The following is a 13,067-nucleotide window of genomic DNA, read 5'->3' as shown; positions in this document are numbered from 1 at the left end:
AATTGTCCCGTTTTTTCTAGTTGACGATTTGGTCACCCTACTTCAGGTTCAAAGTTCTACTATCCCAAACTCCAGTTGCGTTGTATATTTGACACCCTGTATATATATATATATATATATATATATATATATATATATTCAATTTCATTTAAATTCAGTATCCCACTCGTATTTCTATTGTTCAAAGAAAAACATACAAATAAGTAGAACAAAATAAATATTAACAAAAGAACAAGTTTAAACTTGATCGTAAATAAAACTACCGGTACAGGTTTATTCAGTCAGTAGGCCTATATATAAAAATTTATATGTAGATCTGAATATTGATCTGTGACATTCTTTGAAAACATTTTTTTCTTTCATATCCATAAATGTCTTAGCTAGAAATGGGATTTTTTAAACTTTCCTGTTGTTGTTGTTCCAGTAAATTTAAACTTTTTTTTCGTAACGTGCAGGAAGTAAGCAATTTAATTTGCGTGTTTTATGATAGATCGTTCCGCTAAACAGCCACACCGTCGTAATTTCATCTGATATTTTATTACTTTCAATACAATGGGACATGAGTTGAATAGTCAATTGAATTGAAAAGTTAGTTGTTTACCGAAGACGATCGATTAAAACTCTACCAGAGATATTAAATTCAAGTTTGTTTTGTTTGTATGGCGAATCAATTGTATGCACGTACATATTCATGCCGTAAATCGCGTGCTGTACAATCGATGGAGCAGGGTAGTACACAAAAGCGTCCTTGAGTTTGCGTCAGAAAGAAGAAAGAAAATAGCACCCACAGTCCATGAATGTTTACGAGTAGTTTAGTCGTTCAGTCAAGTTGACAATCATGGGGCGTTTGTACCTCGGATTTCTCTTAAAACCAGCAACCCTGGTTTATTTCACAACTCTGCACCTGTTCGTGTTTTATCTGTGTCCTACTTTCGCTTTCGTTCTCACGTCTGGAATATTCGTTTTAGTGTTTGCGCTACTTGTCTTCATTGTTCAAGTTCCGTACGTTTTTATCGAAATTCTTTCGGTCACAGTGTTATCAATAGTATTCATTGTAGCGCAATTAATCACTGTGGTAGCGACACATTTTATAGCGGCCATCTTGTTCTCAACGCTGGTATTATTACCTGTTCCTGTTTTGTTTGGTCAATGGTCAAAATCGAAATTGACGTAGACAGTTTTATTTTTGAAAAGAAGAAAAAGAAGGAAAACTTCCAACATTTGGTAACTTCTCAACGGAAACTTTTTTTTTTTTGTGTGTGTGTGATAAAAGTAATACCAGTAATAAGAATGTGTAGTACTTACGTAAAGACATACTAACAGAAATATCTGTCAATTTTGAGGCTGGTCAAATGACGAAAGTGTCATCCACATTCCTAACAAATTAATAATAATTGATACGAAACTGATATTACGGTAAAAATATACTTAAAAAGACAATCATATGGTATGTTGATACTAATGAAAATCCATTAGTCAAACTTTGTGCTGGAAGGATCTGAAAAATAATAATAATGGAATTATCAAAAAACAAACCCTTTAAGTGCATCTATTGCTCTGTCTGATATATTTCTCCTCACAAAAAAGAGCTAGTTGAAGAAACATCTTGACAGGCACATGATAGCAAAACTACCTACTATATTTGATGTCATTGACGATTTGGAAGATGCATATTGAAGAATCACGATATCTTAAAGGTAAGTTGGTTAATGTGTTGTTTATAATTATTGAATTAAGTTATGCCCTGCGAACTAGTGTTCCGAAAGAGCGTTTTCACTCCCAGAATCATAGCTACCTCCTTATCAAGAAGTGCGAGACCATAGTCAGACCTCTGTAATTCTAGCAGAGTTGCCAGAAAATAAAATCATGTGGTGCTCAATGTAGTGGTCGAAGTGAGACGGTGTGCGCTGGTATGCCATACCGCCTGTGGTTTCTCAGTGATGAAGGCATACCGTCTCTGATTTTTCAATGATCAAGACATGCCGTCACTGGAGAGTACAAACACCTTTAATAAATCCATTTTTATCCACAGTAATTGACGAATAGCTTAGCACGTAAAAAGATTTGATTTCTTACTGGAGAGTACAAATACCGTCATTGGAGAGTAAAAATACCTTTAATAAATCCATTTTTATCCACAGTAATTGACGAATAGCTTAGCACGTAAAAAGATTTGATTTCTTATGTAGAAATAAATTCTAAGTTGACAACACCGACATTTTTGTTATCTTTTTCCTACTTTTTTGTTTTTAAAATGAGGTGTCTTCAAAGAAGTTCACCTAGTTTAAATTTTGATGTGGCACATTGAATTGTTTCTTTCTTATGTAGCCTATGTGTATGTCTTCTTGCCTTAATGCATATAAATGTCGTGTTTTGAGCCTGGGCGGATTTAGGGGTTGTCTGCTGTGGTGGTGGATCTTTCAAGGGTTTGGAATACTCCTCAGTCGAGTGAGGCGTACGGGAGTTTTTCCGCAGGAAATTGTTAATATAAAAACTCAGTTTTGAGGATTTTCGTGTATAATTCTCTATAATATAACATAAGGGGATATATAGAAATATTTATTTTTTAGAAAGTTGTTGGCAGGGGATCAAAGTCTCTCCATGTCTCCTCCCCGTAACTACAGAGAAGCTCTCCAATGATTTTCAGTCATTATGTAAATAAAAAATGCGATCTTGTAGGCAACATACCCTCATCGTATTTCAACATTTAGATAGCCGGTATGTCGAATCAAAATCATAATACAGTAAAACATACCGTATCTTCCTTTTTTCACTCTGATCACTGGCTCAATGTCTATATTATACGCTTTATTGACTTTTAGTCGAAAGGCTATTCTGTGTAGACTAAAGAAGTTGAGAAACATGAATGTGACGATAATTAAAACAGTTGTGGCTAGTGGACAAGATTTATTGTTGCTTTGGATTTAAAGTCCGTTTCCAGTACAAATGCTACAGGAGACACGAAACTACTGCTCAAAGGGAGACCCGAAGCACTATTGGAATTAGTATCCGAGGCAAAACCAGAGCTGCCTCGTGGCTATGTAGATACCATACGCGCTTTTGGTGTGGGAGACCTGTGTTCGATTCCCGGAAGGAGCTCATGTGATTCGAATCCGACATTAGGCTGTAGATCCATCACGTCTTATATAACCTCCCTGCTGAACGGGACTGTAAGCTCAAATCCAATCCCAGGGAAAATTGCACCAGTGATTGAATTTCGAACCTCGTGTATAGAGAATGAGCGCGTTAGCACGGGACCACAAAGGGGCAAAAGGCGGAAAACGATTCAGGTCTAGTCTATTTGGGTTAGACACTCTGAAAGTAATGTAAACTGTAAAGAACAAATTCATAACTATGTAAGTATTCTTCATGATAGAAATGATACTATTGTTAGAATTATTATGCTAATTAAGGGGGGTGCGGTGGCTCAGTGGTAGAGCGTTCACCTCTGGTGCTTGGGGTCCCGGGTTCGATCCCAGCCCCCGCCAAGTGAACTTTGTGGTGGACAAACACCGCGCTCGTGGGTTTTCTCGGGGTTCTCCCGTTTCCTCCCACTTCCTTCATTCCACCATTTCACTCATTTCTCATCATCACCGTCTCCTTTAGCCTAACCGGCATAACCGTGGGACGTAAAACTTAAAGATTTCATTTCATTTTTATTATGCTAATTCAAGTGTGATTCCTCCTTCAGTTTTGATACTCTCTTGTGGATATATAATACCAAAAGCGCCTTGGAAGTGGGAGATCAGGGTTCGATTCTTGGTGCGAGCTTATATAATTCAAATCTCACTGGGATATAGCCCACGTTTTGTATAGTTTGGCAATAAGAATGGATGTTAAATTATATGTTATATGTTATAGCTCTGTAAAATTTCTTCTCTATACTGTCTTTGATGCACTTTCGACAGAATGCATTATCTCCTGATTTAAAACACATACACAAGTGAATTACAGTCCTTGTTATTGTCCTAAATTTAAGTACGTAAGTTTATGTTGCTTAAATGCTACAGTAAAACATGTTAAATATCGCACCACTAATACAGACTGTATCAAGTTTTTTTCTTTTCTTTTATCTCTCTCTTTCTTAATAGATGCAAAATTTGGCCATGTACTATACAGGTTAGTGTGTCATTCTTTCCATTATGACAGAATGATCGAGTGCAATAAGTAGTGGTTTGTATTGATATAAAACAACCCTTCCGCAACATATTTACCCGCATATGCATTTCTTTCAGCAATATCTCTGACAACAATGCGTATATATCAGATAAATTTATAGAGTTTGTTCTATAATATTTATGATTTCAAAAATAGTTTCTAAAACAGAAATATCTTCTTTGTGGATCTGGGAATCTATGAAAGCAATCAAACAAAAGTGTAATCATTTACTACTTCACAGTTCTTAGGAAAAAATGCTGAATAAGCACAAGGGTGCCGATTTCTCTGTAAATTTGGGGGCCCATTGAGATGCATAAGGTATATATATGAGGATTTTAAGACAAATTGCATTCAAATTATGCCAAATTTTGTATATTCATAAATACAATAGGAGCCCAATGAGCTTTGAACAGTAAAATTGCGATCTGGCCTGGAAGAGTAATAATTATTATATACCTCTGTCAAAGTAATTTCCGTTCGTAAACCTAATATGTTGAAAAGAAAGTAAAAAATAAAAAATAAATATACTCCGAGTGGTCGGAATATTGGACATTTTCAGTACTCGAAATATACATCGGGTGTTCTAAAAATGGCGCCCACGGACCACAGAGGACTATTCTACAAGTCATAACAAATATATATATATATTAGAGACCTGCACGGGCCGGGCCAAGCCCGAGGCCCGAAGCCCGGCCCGGCCCTCGGGCCGGGCTTTGGCGGGCCGACTCTGTTATTTCTTTGGGCCGGGCCGGGCTTGGGCGGGCCGACACTGTTATTTCTTTGGGCCGGGCCGGGCTTGGGCTGGCCGACACTGATTTCTCTTCAGGTCGGGCCGGGCTGGGACCGATCAATTGCAGCTATTTAATAATTATTGACTTTCGTTAAACGATAATTGAAATAAAGCCAAACGTTGAAGAAGTGTGTGTGTGAAATGTTATGAAGAAATAATGCAATAACTATTTACAGTTTGTGTTGCTTAGCGGCTCCTCTTCACCATAGAGGATTGCAGGCATTATGCGGTAAATTGAGCTCTGACCTTGACCTTCACTGAACTCAAAATATAACAAGAAGGGGTGGGAATATTTTACTTGTCGCTAAACAATATTGCCATCTTCACTTTATGTTAAAAATCAATTAAATTTGATGTTTGTTACAGGGAATGGAGTTTTTGTTCTCTCGATGACAGGCGAAGTTCTAGGAGGCAATGATACCATTCGGGAGGCAAGCGTCAGGTTGTGAGCCAGAGTTTAGAAAATGTTTCCGAGGGTTAGGTCAAATTTAGTATTAAATTTTGAGAAAGATTGGGGCTAGAGCTAATTTTTTAAAAATTATCGGGCCGGGGTCGGGCCAAAAACTTTTAAAATTTATCGGGCCCGGGCCGGGCTTGGGCCAAGAATTTTAGAAAACTGATCGGGCCGGGCCGGGCCGGGCTCGGGCCGAAAATTTTCAAAATATTTCGGGCCCGGGCTGGGCCGGGCCTAGGTACGTTCGGGCTGCATTGGGCTCGGGCCGAAAAATTCGGCCCGTGCAGGTCTCTAATATATATATATATATATATATATATATATATATATATATACCTTTCAGGTCCTTGTCTGGAGACTCGAATTGTACTATGTGGCAATGTCGCAAATAAAGAATCATAGAGTAGATCTACTAATCTATCAAATAGTTGCATCGATGCTTCCCAGTTGGCAGTAAAGTCGATATAGATTGATACTAGCATCACTTATTGCTGTAGCAATCGATTTAACTGCTTGATGTATTTGTGAAATAATGCTAATTGTTTCAAGGCAATCTGCGACACTACCACATTGGGAAACTTTGATTCCCCATAACGGCTGAAGAAGGCCCCGAAGAGCATACCATCATATAACATTTTCGCTTTATTTTGGCTTGTAGAATAGCTCTGTGGTCCGTGGGCGCCATTTTAGAATACCTGATATAATACCAGAATATATAGGAAAAGACGGTAGATGTAAATTTTAAATATCGAGAGGCTAAAATTCTCTTCTCTCCGAATTGATAAATGTCGTACACGGAACGATGTAGGAGATGCATGAAAAAACAACCATATAAAAGAAATTCAAATACGTTAGCTGGATATTGAATACTTATTTTTATATGTAATGTATCTTATAAGATGTTTATCCATGTTTATTCACGTCATTAAGTACAAAACAAAGTTGTTATTATTTTAGGTTTTACTTTCATTATTTTAATTTTATTCCAGAATTACTATATGTAATTAAGAAATGCCTTATGGCGTTATTTACGCTCTTACTCTCTTAACTTCCTAAGCGACAAAATCTACATGAATCAGTTGTCTTTAGTTTTTGAGCATCTGTGACCGTAACGGACTCAAATCTATTATCAATTACAAAAATCTATTACGAATAGTGGCCTAACCTTTCATAACTAAAGTATCTTTTATTTAACAGGAAAAAAAAAGCTTGTAGCTCGAGAATTTCTTCTGTTTCTGATTCCTCTAGTTCAAAGTCAGAAAATTCTTCTGCTTCCCACTTTTCAGGTGTATATTGTTGTGTTCCGTAGAAATATTCCCTGTGTCTAACTCTAAAACAAGATCTCGCTTCTTAGGTGATTCGATGACATAGATTTTCCAATTGACGAAAAGGTCGTCAATTTGTAGAGTAATTAACATATAACTGTGAACTTTTCGTTTCACAGATCCACTAACATCTATCAAATACACATTGTCAACTCTAAACAATTTAGATACTGTAACATCTGCAACTGATAATACGCTTTTATAAATCTAAACTCATTAAGGATACGCCTGATCCTCAATCACAGAAACATTCTACTTCGTTATTACACACCTTAATTTTAATTTTAAAAGACATGGGATGTAATTTTGTATTGATACAGCTACCCACAAAAGTAGTATCGGATTAACAATCGTTTCTTGCTTTTTTTTTTTTTTTTTTTTTTTTTGCATACACAAGCATGTGAGATATAATAATATTGATTTAGGTCTATGTTGAAATTTTTATAATATCATCGGCTATTCCTTGACCCACAGAAAAGACAGTTATCGGTTTTCCGAATTACCCTGAATAAAAGACCTGTGTCTATTGAATCTGCTAAAATTATCATTTCTGTTATATTACTGTATAATGATTAAGATTTTGTGAATTATTTCGATTCTGTCTATTTTCTCTAAAATTTATTTTGTTCCTCGAATTTTTATTGTTTGGTGTTGACTGACTGCTAAAGTTCTGAGAGTGTTTTTTTTCTGATTATTTCTGTTTATATGGTCATGAGATTCTGAGCGTGACTGTCTGTTGGTTTCTATTATTTGGTCTAGTAGGTTCGTTCCGTTTACACTTTTACTGAGTATAATTCACTCTTTGGTTCTATCTACTTTCATGATTGTAGATATTATCATTAACAGTGCCGTGCCGTAGAAAATCGACAGAAAATCAGAAAATCAGCGCGAGAGTATACGACGGCGGTCTCGTACATGAGTGAGCTCGATAGACCAACAGCGAAGCGCCACCATGGTTGGCGCGAAGCGTAATAAAATTTTCAAAAATAAACCCTGATTTTCCTTGATTTTGAGCACTTTTTATTATTTTTTCTTCCACTTTATATATGTGCACATGCGTTTTCCAAGTATAAATCTGACCCTGCAGTTCAAATTAAATATTAGATTGAAAAATACCGATGTTGATCTAAAATATTCTAAGTAATTTTTCCTCTCTCTTTTTTCTTTCCTTCTTTTCTTTTTCTCTCCCGAATTTCTCCTCCACTACTTCGGCGCCCAGGTACGCCGCCTCGCTCGCTCTCCCCCACTGCACTGCACTGACCATTAGAACGAAAATAATTCTTATTGTTTGAATTTGACTGATTTTGTATGTTACCATGATTATAGTCGTGCACATTTCGACTTTCCTTATCGTGAGTTTGTCGCATATAAATAATCTCGATTCGTTACATATATGGAAGAAATTCTTGAATATTGGTATGTCCTACAACAGGAATGCAAATAACAACTCGCCCGAGGCGAGTGGTTCATCGGTGCAGACGGGTATTTAATATTATACCGAAGGTAAGTAAGTGATTTCCATTGTGGGATGTGGGCTAGTAGCTTTTTTCTTGGGTGAGTAAAATTTTGTTGCTTATTGGTATCCCTGTCCTACAAGAAGCATTATCGTGTAACCCATACGGTAGCATTGGTATAGAATCAATTCTTCCAACAAGTTGAGTTGAGGAACTACAAAATCATGCAAAGAGGCATATACTTAAGGGTTAAAATTAGTGTTTCTACAAACTGCTAACCTATGTAAAATACTAGCTTTACTAGTGAAAGCGTTAATTACTTGGAAATTTTGGAATTCCTTATCCCTGGCCTGAAACCAATCTAATGCTACATATCTAAGTGAATGTGGTATCGCTTGGAATAGATCCTCATCGGAAAGATGTGCTACTCCTGCACTATTTTTCAAATTTCGTAAGTATTTATAAATAAATACATCTGTAGTGGTATTTGAACATTTCGGAAGAAATTGTAAATCTCTAGGATCTATCTCGTCTCCTAACCATGTCTTGATCCGATTTCTACCCTGCACTTAGCATGTTTACTATTTGTAACATCTCTTTACTCTCATTTCTTCATCACTAGTCCCCACATGAGATTCTACTATGCCTACTATCCGGGTCTGAACCACTCGTGTTTTCGTAATTACGGTTCTGGAAAGGTGTACTAAATAGTAATAAGTTTAGGTCTACACTTGAGAAATTTGGTTTCTAATGTATTAATTACGTCACTAAGACTACCGACTTCCTGCTCAAGGTTTTCTACCTTACATTCGAGTATTTCTACTTCAACTTGATTATTTTGGAGGTCATCTACTTTTGAAAGTATACATCCCAATTAAATCTCTATTACAACGTCATTCTAGCATCATCAAATTCGTTTTCCCTTCATTCTTCGTATTGCCAGCATTTGTTTTGGATGTTTTAATTCACTTGAAGCTCGCGTAGTTGAGTCGCGTTGCTCTTATGGTCAATGTTCTCGATTTGCCTTTGCACTTGTTTGTTAGGAGGAGCTATTTGAATGGTGTTTTTATCTGCCTCAAAACAAACCTGGTCTATTTTTCCACCTATCTCACTAATACTCTCTCTCTCTCTGTTCTTAATAATAGCTTGTGCGTTAACCTGCATGCTTTGGTGATATATAGTTTTAATTGTAAGACTATCCATGGCTTTGGATTGATTATTTTAACAAAAGAAACACTGACCAAAGCTTAAAACACACTTTATTTTAAATTATAATTTAAAATAAAGTGTGTATTAAGCTTTGATCAGTGTTTCTTTTGTTAAAATGGTTTCAATGTTGGAGATTTTGGGTTCAATCCTTTTCTGAATAGTTTCCTTGTAAGTTTATTTGCTATTGTGGTAGTATTTTTAATAATTCTTTGTGAGCGTTTCGCATGAATTATTCTAATCGGTCTACTTTGTTCTCTACTTTCGGTAATTGACTCTTCTGCATTAATTCAAATTTCTGATTGCCTTTTTTTTCGAAATTTTCATTATTTTTTCCCTGCCTTCTGTAATTTCGGCCTGCATCTAAATTATTAAATTACGTAAATCTATGTAGACGTCAGTCATTTTAAAATATTCAGTTAATATATTGATTAATATGAAGAGTGGAAACGTATAGACCCCTAATTATCACCTAGATATTATCATAAAACAAAATAAATACCTTTATAATATGTTGATTTAAAACTGGAACTTTTTTTTTTTTAAATCACTGCCTGGAAGAAAAAGTGTTATCTTTCAGTTAAATTATTTTATATTTGGTCACCAGCAGTGGTTCAACGATCCTGTTATAAGTTCAAGATGCACACACAAGGACGTTTTTAGTACGTACAGTAGAGCGTCGATTATCCGAAGTAATTGGGGGACATGGGTGTTCGGAAAACAGGTTTGTTCGGATAATCGAACTGTACATGTTTATTTGCCAAAAAGAAGTACTGTACAGTAAATTGGCCAGTACTGTACGGCCAGTGCCAAACCGACAGAAGTGTGCTGATTGTTGAAACACAGCGACTGGCGGCTTGGCCGGACAGCAGCACCTTATGAAGACCCCATTAGAAGCAATGTTCCGCCAGCGGTGGCTCAGTGCGGCGACTACTGTGGGAAACTTAGTTTGGGAGTGAGGGAGATGATGGACGGTAGGGTGGGAGAGTAACAGGTGCGAGCGAGTACACAGTTCGGTTAAGCGGTCGTTCGGTTGACCGACGTTCGGATAATCGACGCTCTACTGTACATTTATAAATCTGCAACATGCTTGAATATCTAAAAATAGTTATTTTTATCTCTGCCGCTGTGATAGCCATGCTCATTCCGTAGATATGAAGATATACGTGAAAGTACAGGGTATGTTTGCATTCGCCGTACAAGTTCCGTACTTGCCGTTTTCGTGCGGAGTACAATAAGTTATACATCCCGTTCGCTTCTGTACTTTATTCAGCGGAGTATGACTAGTGTTTTTATTATTATAATAATTATTATATTCGTGCAAATCTGTCCTTTGACCTTACTTAGACACTTTGTGAGATCTTATCTTTTAACAGGATAACGCGCATTTCCATACAACCAGGGTAACACAGTATGTTCTAGCTACTCCGTATTCGTCTTCTATCCTGGCCTAGAGGTCTGCACGGGCCGGATTTTTTTAGCCCAAACCCGGATCGGCCCGTGAATTTACAATGTGAGGCCCGACCCGAGTCCGAAATATGTTTTAGCATTCAGGCTCGAGGCCGGCCCGAGCTCGCGTGATAATCAAATGAGCCCGATATCAACCCGAATTACAGAAACTTACTTATTAACGCAAAATTGTATTTTTATTGACACCAATTAATTTTGCAGTTGTGCTTTAAAAGTTCTCCAGAAAGAACAGTGCAATATATATATCGTTATACAGTATATTTACAAAGTGAGGCCCGAAAAAGCCTGAGAAATATGATTATATATGTAAAAATTTACGGACCGAGCCCGACCCGGGTCCGAAGTTATGTATGCTTTGTAGGCCCGAACCCGTGCAGACCTCTATCCTGGCCTTCTAGGTCTTGGAACACAAGCCCTTTTGAGCACATGTGTGACGTTGCCTGGCCGAAGTTGGGTTTCGGACCAATCATCGCCCAGCTATGCCAAGATCCGCAGCGGACTATTCCAGACATTCAGCGCCTAAAATACGACCAGCTACCCCCGAACAACTCTTGTGTAGAGATAAAAATGGTTACACGTTGTATTGGGGTGAATGCTGAATGTTACTTGATTATCCTGTATAATATCGTCGCAATGGAGCTTAGTCGCCGTGTTGGACTGTGATTATCACGAACTAACTACCACATTCTTGATTGTGTGCGAACTTTGAGCTGGGTTGGGGCCGCGGTGGCGCATTGGTAGAGCGTTCACCTCTGGTGAATGGGGTCCTTGGTGAACTGTGGTGGACAAACATCGTGTGCTTGGGTTTTCTCGGGGTTCTCCTATTTCCTCCCACTTTATTCATTCCACCATTTCATTGATTTATTATCATCACCGTCTCCTTTGGCCTAACTGGTATAACCATGGGACGTAAAAATTAAAAATTTCTTTTAATTTTTTCGGCTGGATTGTGAATTGGTTCAGTGTGTTCATAAATGCATTTCCTTCAGTGTATGAGAGTTTAGCTTTATAATGACTTATATAGTTTTTTTCTCTCTCTTTTATTTTGCACTTGCAGCCTTTGATTGAGAATTGATTTCCTGCCTTGCAGCTTATTTGTGACCTGAAATGTCATTCAATTTTATTGATTTTCAAAAAAAGAAAGAAAGAAAGAAAAGAAAAGTGTTCTAAAAATGTCGCTATTGTTGTTAAGTGTTGAACAGTTAACTCAAACAGAAGAATGAGCTAAATAAATTTCTTTCTCTTTCTCTCTTTCTCTTTAAAAGGTTCTATTAATATTAGTTAAAAGATTGTGTGTTCGTATTTTTATTGTCCTAAATACTTCATCAGAAATAATTAACTTACGTTAAAACTCGAATCACTTCTGTTCAGAATTCGAAGCAAAATTTTTGCTGCATGAGATCTGAGACTAATTAATAGTTCTATAATCCTGACATTTCTCTGGGTTCGGTTTCTTAGTCATCGGTATCATGATCGTCTTTGGGAAGTATTTTGGACACTCTCGTGTTTCATATATTGCATTCCAGAGTCGAAGGAACTTTTCTTTCCCTTATCTCCCATATTCTTAATGAAGTCGATTGGTATTTGGTAGCTACTATATGTATGTATGACAAATATTATGCAGCCAGCAACGATATTAGAACATACCGTACACTGTACTATACAAGAAAATTTTATCTCCCTCAATAAGACCCGAAACAATTTTATAAACAAAATATCAACAGTTACATATTTATTACATTTTACGGTGAACTTACATGACGCCTTAAATGGTAATAAAAAAAAGTAGTAGTGTCACGTGTATACCACTTGAAGGAGTTTTTTTTTTCTTTAACGAAATGAAATCTTTCAGTTTGACCCACGGTTATGCCCTGTTGGCTAAGGGAGACAATGATTTATGTAAGTGAATGATGATGGAAGAATTGGTGGAATGAAATGTGGGAAGAAACAGGAATAGTCGAGAAAACCCATGGACACGATGTTGTCCACCACATATTTACTTGGCTGATGATCGAACCAGGGACCCACAAACCAGAAGTAAGTGCTCTACCACTGAGCCGCCATGCCCCCTTGAAGGAGTTTTGTTTGTATGGTATGCTAGTTTCTCAATTAATATTGTAACCGGAAATGTCTACCACTTCGGACTTTAGTAGAGACATTAGAGTGGAGGTGAAATATACACTTGGGACGCTTACTTGATTTACAGAAAA

At 37.0% G+C, this 13,067-nt stretch overlaps 1 protein-coding gene across 1 annotated transcript in view; it reads left to right on the top strand.

Annotated features, from left to right (window-relative positions):
- The first annotated feature begins 813 nt into the window (after positions 1–813).
- LOC145668502 (juvenile hormone esterase-like) overlaps positions 814–13,067 on the top strand; it is a 117,753-nt gene continuing 105,499 nt past the window's right edge. Inside the window, exon 1 of the mRNA XM_081736462.1 lies at positions 814–1,697. The gene's annotated coding sequence lies outside the window, so the exon portion shown is untranslated. The remainder of the gene's footprint in view (positions 1,698–13,067) is intronic.

This window comes from Thermobia domestica, chromosome 13 (genome assembly GCF_964235325.1).
Source record: "Thermobia domestica chromosome 13, izTheDome1.hap1.1, whole genome shotgun sequence".
NCBI classification, from domain to species: Eukaryota; Metazoa; Arthropoda; class Insecta; order Zygentoma; family Lepismatidae; genus Thermobia; species Thermobia domestica.
The sequence above is the reverse complement of the archived record's forward strand: the minus strand, read 5'-3'. Positions and strand labels throughout refer to the sequence as shown.